Source organism: Silene latifolia, chromosome 2 (genome assembly GCF_048544455.1).
Source record: "Silene latifolia isolate original U9 population chromosome 2, ASM4854445v1, whole genome shotgun sequence".
NCBI classification, from domain to species: Eukaryota; Viridiplantae; Streptophyta; class Magnoliopsida; order Caryophyllales; family Caryophyllaceae; genus Silene; species Silene latifolia.
Window position 1 is genome coordinate 91,738,140 of NC_133527.1, and position 10,054 is coordinate 91,748,193.

At 36.0% G+C, this 10,054-nt stretch overlaps 1 long non-coding RNA gene across 1 annotated transcript; it reads left to right on the forward strand.

Moving 5' to 3' along the window:
- Positions 1-625: 625 nt before the first annotated feature.
- On the forward strand, positions 626-2,737 carry LOC141629923 (uncharacterized). Its single transcript, XR_012537387.1, has 3 exons — positions 626-751; positions 852-958; positions 2,517-2,737. It is a non-coding gene; the product is annotated as an uncharacterized LOC141629923 (long non-coding RNA).
- The last annotated feature ends 7,317 nt before the right edge of the window (positions 2,738-10,054 follow it).

The following is a 10,054-nucleotide window of genomic DNA, read 5'->3' on the forward strand; positions in this document are numbered from 1 at the left end:
TGTTCTGCTGATCAACAAGAGTATCACCGTTTCATTGAAAAGATACCTATATTTTCTTATGATGATATTATTAAGATGTTGTTTACTATAATTTCTCCTTCTAAGTTTCGAGGACGAAACTTTTTAAAAGGAGTGGTGATTGTAACACCCCGTAATTTCGGACCGTTATTATATTGCGAAAGTAATTTATTAATCAAGTTGAATTTAAAATTAATGTATTTGAAGTAATAATAATTCAATGAAATGTAATTCTATTATATTTTGAAGTAAATTATTTAATTTGATAGTTTCGAAATGTTTAAAAATAGTTTAAACCATGTAAAAACCTTTTATATCGAAAAAAGGGCATATCGGGAAAAATGGCGATTCTTTTGAAAATTGGGCAAACGATTTTGGAAATGGGTCATATGAGTACTCAATCTTCTTGTAATCTCGTGTTTAAGAATTTTGGCATTGTCGAATTTGCATTTGAATGAACTGTTAATTATCGTCGAAACGAGCTAAAACCGACTAATGAAATTCCGCCACATACCCCGCTCCTTCCCCCCTTTCCACGGCACACCTCCTCTTCCTCCTTCCCATTTCTTCCTAGGACTTCTTTTGTTCTTGTTTTGTTCATCTTGACCGAAATCCACAAAGAAAAATAATCAAATAATCTTACAATCGTAATTTCATCATAACTTCTTCGTTTCTAGTCCGATTTTCGCAAAATTTATATTTTCGGAATCCTCTCTTCAAGATCTACATCCTAGTATGTTTTAATTTCAGTTTTCATTATGTTGATTTAAGATGATTTTGGGGCATAATTTCGGTTTTAGTGATTATTGTTGTGTTTTTGTTGTTTTTAATAGGTGAAGATTATGAGGATGATATAGGGGACTCCTATATAGTAGAGGATGATGGGTAGCTACTGTTTTTAGGGTTTTCTCAAGGGTTATTTGCCTTTTTCTAGCTTAAGGTAACATATTTCGAGTTACTCGACGAATTAATGTCACATTCTTTGCTTTTTGTGTGATTTTGTGTATGTTATTTGAGTGGTTTATTTCACATGTTAAAATGGGTTAAATTCATGTCTAATTCATGTATTTTGTTAGTTTAAGTTCACATATTAGTATGGGAATGAATTGGGAATGACTAATTGATGCTTCAGACGATGTTAAACTGAACAAAAATGGAAAAATGGAGGGTTTGGGGTGGCGGCCCACTAGGCCCGGCAGGCCCAGGCAGGCCCACGGCTGCCTTGGGGTTGGCCCGTGTCGGCCCGTTGCTTGTTTTGTGGTTTTTCATGCGTTGTTTGTCATTTCGGGTGCATTAATGTTATATTTAGTATAAGTAACATATGGGTAATCTTTTGAAATGGATTATGTTAGTAGTAAATATATTGTTAATGGTAAAATTATGCTTATTTGGTAGTTGGCACATGTTAGGATAGGTTATAAAATGAAATTGTAATGAATAGGCTCAAAATGAATTTTATAGCGATAATTGTAATGATTGGATGATTATGCCGAAAACTGAGCCCTTAGTCCCTTTGACTGAATCGATGTCAGTCAATTGTGTGATTGGTCACCATGCGATTGAACCCGTGCACTGCCGCAGGGATCCGGGTTGCGGTAAAAATTCGGTTGGATGAAAATTATTGTGAAAAGTGGATAATTGGCCTTGTTCTTGTTTTAGGCCATTTAATATGTTTTTATTTCACATATGTTGTTGGTTGATTTGAATGGGCTCTTATATTGTTGAAACGGCCTTAGATTCCCCGAAACCTTTAATATTGTTAATATTGCTTGAAATGGAATTTGGTATTGAATACTTTTGCAGGTTGTTGTGTTTGTCATAGATAGGACTTTATAGTCTTTGACGAGTATATGTTCACTGCTTAATAGCCTTTGTGTTCCTGACTTGGTGGGATTATATCCAAGTTGGGGCATGACCTCGTTACTTATTTTGAGGGTAAGTGGTCAGCTTAAGTACTAGCCAACCCTTTGGTGGACTCCTTAGGGTACTCACTTTGTTTTAAAAAAATTGTGGGTCTTGGGTGCGGTGGTGTGTATCCGCATGTCTAGGTCTCAAGGCAGATTTTAGGCTAGGGTTGTGTTGTGTCTTGGCCATGTTTTGATAGAACCTCTGAGCCATGATACCGGTTCGATTACCTTCCCTACCTCGTGGTATAGACTCGAGTTACAGAGTGACTATTGACCGTACTAAGAACTTATGCCTGTCTTTGATATATTGTCCTTTCTTGTATGGTGATTTTATGAATTGTAATAGGTGAGATGCAAGCCGGTTATAATTGATAAAGTTTGGATTACTGCTTGTTATATGTTTCACATGATAGTTTAATTTGGTCAGTTTAGAGTTCACTTGTTAGAATATTTGATATCTAGATTATTTGTGATGTGGTTTACATGTTACGTTACATGTTACATTAAATAAGACATTTCGTGGCTGGGAGGACTCGAAGTTACTCCCCACTGAATTGTGGCTTTCGTGTTTGTATAAAATGCGATTGACAGGTTGATGATGATTAGATGGGGTCACAGACGAGCTAGTGAGCAAAAGAACCTTGGACTTAGTTTGGTTATTTTGTAGTAAACCTTTAAACATTTGGTTGTGTTTATATTTTGAAGGGACATATGTCTCCCTCTCTTACTTTGGTTTGTATCACTTTATTCTCGCGACTTTAGCATGTTATGTAAATTAGGGTGTTAGTATTTGCAGGTTTTGGCACTCTTCATTTGGAAGTGTTTGTGCTTGGTTTAGAAAAGTTTTTAAAATTACAGGTTTTATCTGGTTGAACCAATTACAAACATATTCTGTCAGTTTTTCTGTAAAATTTTACGTGTTTATTTTACGCTAAAAATGAGGGTGTCACATGAACTACGATAATTATAATTGACACGGTCGATGACTCGATAAAATGATATGCATGTGTAGTTATGGCGATTTGGCTATGCATGCAAACATATAAAACAAATGCAAAGCAAAAACAAAAACAAAAATCCTAGTATGGCCTTCCTAAAATAGTAAATCAAATAAACTATTTACAAATTCGAAAAACAACTCCTTTGGTCCCTTGAACTTCAATTAGCACGCACTTCAAGGTAACATCGTCTTTGTCGGACCACCTTCTCGAAATGCACCGTCTTCAAGGAACTCCGAAATAAATAAATTACATAGCTTTTCTACTTTATACAATATAAAAGAAAAACCAAAATAAAATAAAATAAAATAAAAGTGATACGAGATCACATTAATTACAACCGAATCGATATCCCCATTCATTTCGAGAAATACCAATTAAAAAACTAAGGCCATACTAAGTACAAATTACATAATTCAAAATTATATGAAATAAAATATGACAATCATACTAAAATGAATCATTATATATGTATGAAACATGCCATGTGAAGTGCCAAATCGCCCTATTTAAGCTAATATCATATATTCGGTCCGGTTTTATGGATTATTGTGACAATTAACCTACTAAAATCACAAAATATTACATAAATCACATCTATGTCCAAGTTAATTACCCCAACCATCTTAGGACTCAAAAATTTAGTCTTCACTAAACATTTGACGATAATTCAACTTGATATTTTATTATTGCTCTTTAAACATCTATTATTCATAATAATAACGAAATAATTCCCAACTAAGTCATAAAAATTCGAAAATTTCAAAATCATAATTTTGTATATTCTAGAAAATTCCCAACATTCCAAAACTTTAATAAAATTTGCCCTTAGATTATTTTAATTTATTTCACAAATAAATCGTATAAAACATGATTTTAATCCGTTAATTCAAAATTAAACAAAAAATTATGCAATAAATCCAAATTAAAATTTTGATTATTCTAAACAAGTTTGTTGAACCTGGAAATGACAAATTGTAAGCCCAAAATCGAATTTTTATATTTATGACTATTAAAGTTGCTATTTATCAATTTATATCTCATAAAAATTAATAACCACTTAAATCATACGAAATTTAACATGCAACTTTAGATTTGATGTTCATATCATATATACAACATTGGGAAAAAAGTTCATGCCATAAAATTCATTTTAGCTATTTTTGCTAAAATAGTAACTATTTATTCGATTTTTACATCAAAAAATCATAAATCATGCAAAATAAAACAATTTTATTTCAAAATTTATATACAGTGTGTAAATATAGCATGTGACAACATACTAAATTTCATGGTCATTAACGAAGTCTAACCATTTTTAACCAAAATACCTCTATTTAATCGATTTTTATCATGTAAAAATCATAAATCATGCTATATAAAACCATTTTATACGAAATTTTACATACAATGTGTAAAAATGCATGTGAGGTTGTGTAAATATTTCAAGGTCAGAATCATAGTCTAACTAATTTTAGCATTTTAAGTATCATTTTATACAATAAAATGTAATAAAAATACTAAAATCATATTAAAGAGCAATAAAATACCATAAATCACAAATTTCGTGGATGGGTTTTAGTCACAAATTTCGTGGAATTTATCTTCATAAATCACAAATTTTTAGTCTTATATGTTCACATATTAACTCGGAAAAACAGAACCGATTATGCATGCAACAACTCTTGCTCTGATACCAATTGAAAGATTCATTAATCTCTTATTAGACCCATCTAATAACTAAGTGTTTATTAGTTTAGTCATAAACTAAAAGGAACTTATGCATGCAAAACAAAATAACCAAGTAAGAAGAAAAATCAATTATTTTTACAAGGAGGGCCGAGTGGTTTATACTAATTTGGTCTCCAACCAAATTAGTCTTCTTAAAGAATAATCCAAATGCCCCAAAAACCCTAGATCTAATTGCAAGATCTACTCCTTAAGGATTTGTACCATGGAAATCCTTCTTAATACAAATATTAATTTTAGTTACTAGAAATTAATATTTGTGACCTTAAAATACTAATATTATGAGATTACTACTTCTAGTAATATATGGATAATATTAGAGATTATGTGAGATTTTCTAGTGTTGTTCACAACTAAAAACTAGAGAGATAAGTTAATCACCAAGTAAGTAAACTTATAAGAATGAATTATGTATATAAAATAAGAAGGAAAAACTTCTCATTTTTCCATAAGGTGGCCGGGTATTGTGTGGAGGGAAGAGTGCCCAATGCTTTTGTTAGTTGCTCTTCACAAGAGCGTAGGTATGCATGCCAATCATTTGTAGGTACAGTCCGTCTTGCTTAAGACCGCCACTACCCGTCTTAAGCTTAAGACGGATAGTGGCTTCTCACACAAATGCAAGTGGGAGGTAAGTGGGTATATCCATTTCCCATCCTCTTGCCTCCCACTTGCATTTGTGTGAGAGGCCACTATCCGTCTTAAGCTTAAGACGGATAGTAACGGTCTGAAAAAAGAATTTGTGTTGTAGGTAATGATTATGCTTCCCACTAATTAAATAATTAAAGCACAATAATACCCTATAATCCCATTTACACGGCTCACATGGATAATATGGATCCATTTTAACTTTGTCAATATGTTAATTTGTATTGTGTGACAAATTGGACATGTTATTTAAATAATGCATTTTTAGCAAATTAAAAATCATATATAAATGAAATAATCACATACAAAAGTTAACTAGTAATTTACAATTACAATGACTTAAAATGGGTCATTGAACTATAAATCACAACTACTTGTATTTATAATACACAATTTATTCTTTATTTTAATTGTTTCATAAACAATAAATAAACCTTAAGTAATAAAACAATTTAATTACTTAGTACAAATCTTGTTTATTCGAATTACAATAAGATACGTATTATTACTCACAAAATCATTTGTTCAAATTTATGGAATTAATTAACTTGTATCGTCAAACAATTTATTAATTAATCAATTAAGAATGTTTCCCTAGAGGTATGACCTTAAGGGATCAACTGATCACCACAAACATACGATAACACTGTCAAACTCTAGTCAGCCAATCATTACCGATTAATGTGGATCAGTTGACAATAAAATATTACTTTCCCTTTAGCATTCTTAATTTGAGATTTAAACATGTGATCGCATTATTGTCGAGGATACATACTCCAACACAACCTTGACGAGATTAAATTCCCCAAGGTAAAGAAAGACATAACTAAAAACAATTAATGAAAATCAAATCAATTTAACACCGTCCCCGGCAACAACGCCATTTTTGGTCCGGTTAAAACTCGTTGTCAAAAGCTACCAACCAAAACAATATTTATAACTTCACAAACTACTCTTAGCAAAGAGGTAAGTAAATGTCGGATCCCAAGGGACGGGTATTGATGTAGGATTTTCAATTGTAAGTAGCTATGTCTAAGGGTGTCACAAGTTGGGTTGAGATGAGATGTGGTCTAAACTAATCGAAAAGATGAATATAAATTAATGAAAACAAAGTGAAGTAATTAAAGGTGTTTGCAAACAAATGATTAAAGGCACTAGGGTGTCATGAGTTCATAGGGGATTCGTGGGAGTAGATTATACAAACATGTTCTCAATTAGATGCAAGCACTTATTGTTTTGATGGGATCGAGTTAGTGTATGTCTTACAATCCCTAGGGAGATTTGGGTCCCGGTGTCGAGTCGTCTAGACTGTACAACACCTACAAGTCAACTTAATTCTTCCTATTCAATTCTATGCATGGTCTAATGATGCTCGAGTTGGTTTATATCTTACAAGCCTTATTGAAAAGATAAGGGATGGTAAAAAAAATGCAAGGATTCATAGGCTCGCATTTCATCAAACATAACATGTGCATAGGTTGAAATCACAACAAGCAAGCAAATTAATTATGAAAGCATATTAGATTAAGCATAGATCAATCCCCATGTTTGTTTCCCTTAATTCCCCATTAACCCTAGCTAAAGAACTACTCACTCATTATCAAGTTTAGCATGCTAATAAGGTTGTTAATCATACTAACAAAGCAAAATATGATGAATAAAGTAAAGTGATTAACAATAATTAAACAAGGGTAAAAAGGAATTATAACTATGGAGATGATCCAAATAATAAAGCAAAGAATAATAGAAGTGCTTGATAATTGATGGAAGGTTGTCAATCCTCCAAATAAACCCAAATAGTCTTCTAATTACCCAAATAAAAGGAAGAATAATTGAGAGATTAAAGAAAGATTAAGATGTGATTAATGTTGAGAAATGTATTACCACTAAATTAAGACTAATTTAAGAGAGGATTAAGAATTGATTAAGCTACTATTAAGAGTTGATTATAACTTGATGATAATCTAGATAGTTCAAAGGGATATTTATACTAAAATTAAGTACAAGGATTAGGGTTACTAAGGGCTTAAATGACTATTAAGATCCTAAGAAAACTTGAGGAAATACAACTTCCAATGGACATGCGAGGATCGTCTCTACTAGTCCCACTATGATCCGCTCGTTCTGTGCTGAGGCACGGGCTGTTCTGTAAGAGGATCCGCTCAGATCACAATGGAGACGCTCGGCCTGAAGCTCTTCAATCCGCTCGTCCTAGGATCAAGCCGCTCAGATCCTGGCACTTTGGTATGCTCGGATTGTTGCTCTGATCCGCTCGTCCTGTGCTCGGGCTGCTCGGATCGTTGGACATAGTTGCTCTCTTGTTTGGCTCCTTAACAATCCGCAAAGATCATGTTGGGGATGCAAGGATCTTTTCATCATTGCCCATTTCACTTTATTTATCTACTTAGGCCTCTAGTGTGGGGTCTTCTCTTTGATGCTTGGTCATTAGATGCGATCCATTTAGCTCCATTTCGCCTCATAAATGCAAGGTTAACAATCCTCTCCTACCAAGGACACAAAACCTCAAAGAATATGTAAAATGGGAAACTAAAGATAATAAATGACCCAAATATGTGCTAGAAAGCATGGGAACGAGGTTAATTCGGGACTAAATGTGCTCAAATATGAGTCATATCAAAAGTCCAACAGGGAAAGCAGCCCAGTCAGATCAGCAGGAACGCCAGTGGTTTCTCAGCACGCTGGATCAACACCACCTGAGGCATGGCAACATCTACTCCAAGGCATGAACACTTTGCACCAAAATGTGGAGAGTCTGTAGAAGGACAACGAGATCCTGCAAAAGGACAACCGGGCCTTGAAAGACAGGATGGATGCAATATCCAAGAAGGGAGTACCTCCACAGACGTCCGAGTTTACGCCGGATCAGGAAACGCTCAAGGGGAGTCAGGGAACAATCTTCCCACAAGACTTGGTAACCAGGCTAGATCTGGGAGTGGTATCACCACCGGGGGTACCGCAGCAGCAAATGACAATGCATCCTCCAGGGGTACTATCACCACCAAGGACGATGTCACCAACATGAACGACAATAGGGGCAATCACCAATAGGAACGACAGTAGGAGTCTTAACACCCAGTTTCCCCTCACCATTCAGCAGTACGCCGCCCGTATTGGTGAACACCCAAGGCGAACTATTTACAAATAATGCTCCCACAGGAGAAAGCATGTACGCACAGTAGGCTCTGGGTGCACAGTTAAGGCCTATTATGAACGCGACTCCGCTGCCTAGCGACTACGTCGTTCCACCGTACGCCACAGGAGGAACGCTAGTTATCGGCAGTCCCTTTGGCTTCTATTCGCTAGTCCACAACATACCTGTGGGAACAAGTACCTCAGTGGAGCAGCAGTTGCAGGAGCTTAGGGCTATGATCGGTAAAGCACCAGGAATGCCTCATCCCATGGAGATGGCAGCACCAGAAAGCTACTAATTCACCCTTTGTGGACAGCATAGCACTCGTCAGCTTACCGAAAGGATTCACTCCGCCAACTGTGACCCTATATGATGGGACAACTGATCCACTGGAACACATTAACCAGTACAAGCAAAAAATGATGGTGGTAACAGCAACTCGTTCCCTCAAGGAGGCGTGCATGTGCAAGGGCTTTGGATCAACCCTTTATGGAGTAGCGCTACAATGGTTCGTGAGCATGCCCAACAGGTCTATATCAACCTTCGCAGATCTGGTTAATGTCTTTAACTAACAATTCATCAGCAGTCGCAAGCCAGAAAAACAAACAAGTGATCTATACAGGGTAGTCCAGAGGTTTGAAGAATCCACTCGGGACTACTTGAAAAGGTTCAACATAGAAAAGGTCTCCATCTCAAAATGCGATGTACCCACATCGGTAGAAGCATTTAGGCGTGAACTTCATTACGATTCAGATCTGTACATGGAACTCACCAAGTACCCGTGTACCACCATCGAAAAGGTACAGCAAAAGGTAGTGGCTGTCATGCGCTTAGAGGAGGACGAATCCATGAGGGATGTCTGCGACACAGAATGTACCAACAAAAAAATCACCACAGAAAAGAAATGTGAAAGATCTAAACCGTACAACAAGAAAACCGTGAACAAAGTTTCAGGAGACACCGATTGGACGCAAAGTGCTAGCTTGCCCCCCAATATAAGTTAGTACGGGTTCACCACAGGAATCGCCAGAGTATTGAAGGCATTGAAGGAGATCGGACAGAGAGTCAGGTGGCTAAAGAAGGCGGTACCCATGGAGAACGACATAAGTGACGCAAGCAAGAAATGTGAATAATAGCACGACATCGGACATAACACAGAGGATTGTGTAGTCCTACGCAAGGAGATAAAGCACCTTCACGGAGCAGGCTGCCTTGATCATTTACTACCAAAAGGATCTAAGTCCGGGAAGGTAAACACGGCAGAGCAGGTACTCCCCTCACCACCTCTGTTGTACTCCAAGGTTGTGAATGTTATCACAGGTGGATCAGAGATATGTGGGCTAACTTATTCAGCAGCAAAGCGCCATGCAACAGAGAATAAGGGAGATAAACCAGAATCCTCTTGCCGTGTTAGCAGGAATGACTTGCCATCAGTCACATTCTACCAAACAGACATCCAAGATGAGGGGAAACAACATCACGACACATTGATTATCACCCTCTCAATTTGAAATTTCCTGGTAAGGAAGATCCTAGTCAACACCGGGAGTTCCGTTAACCTCATAATGCTGGGAACCCTAAAAAAC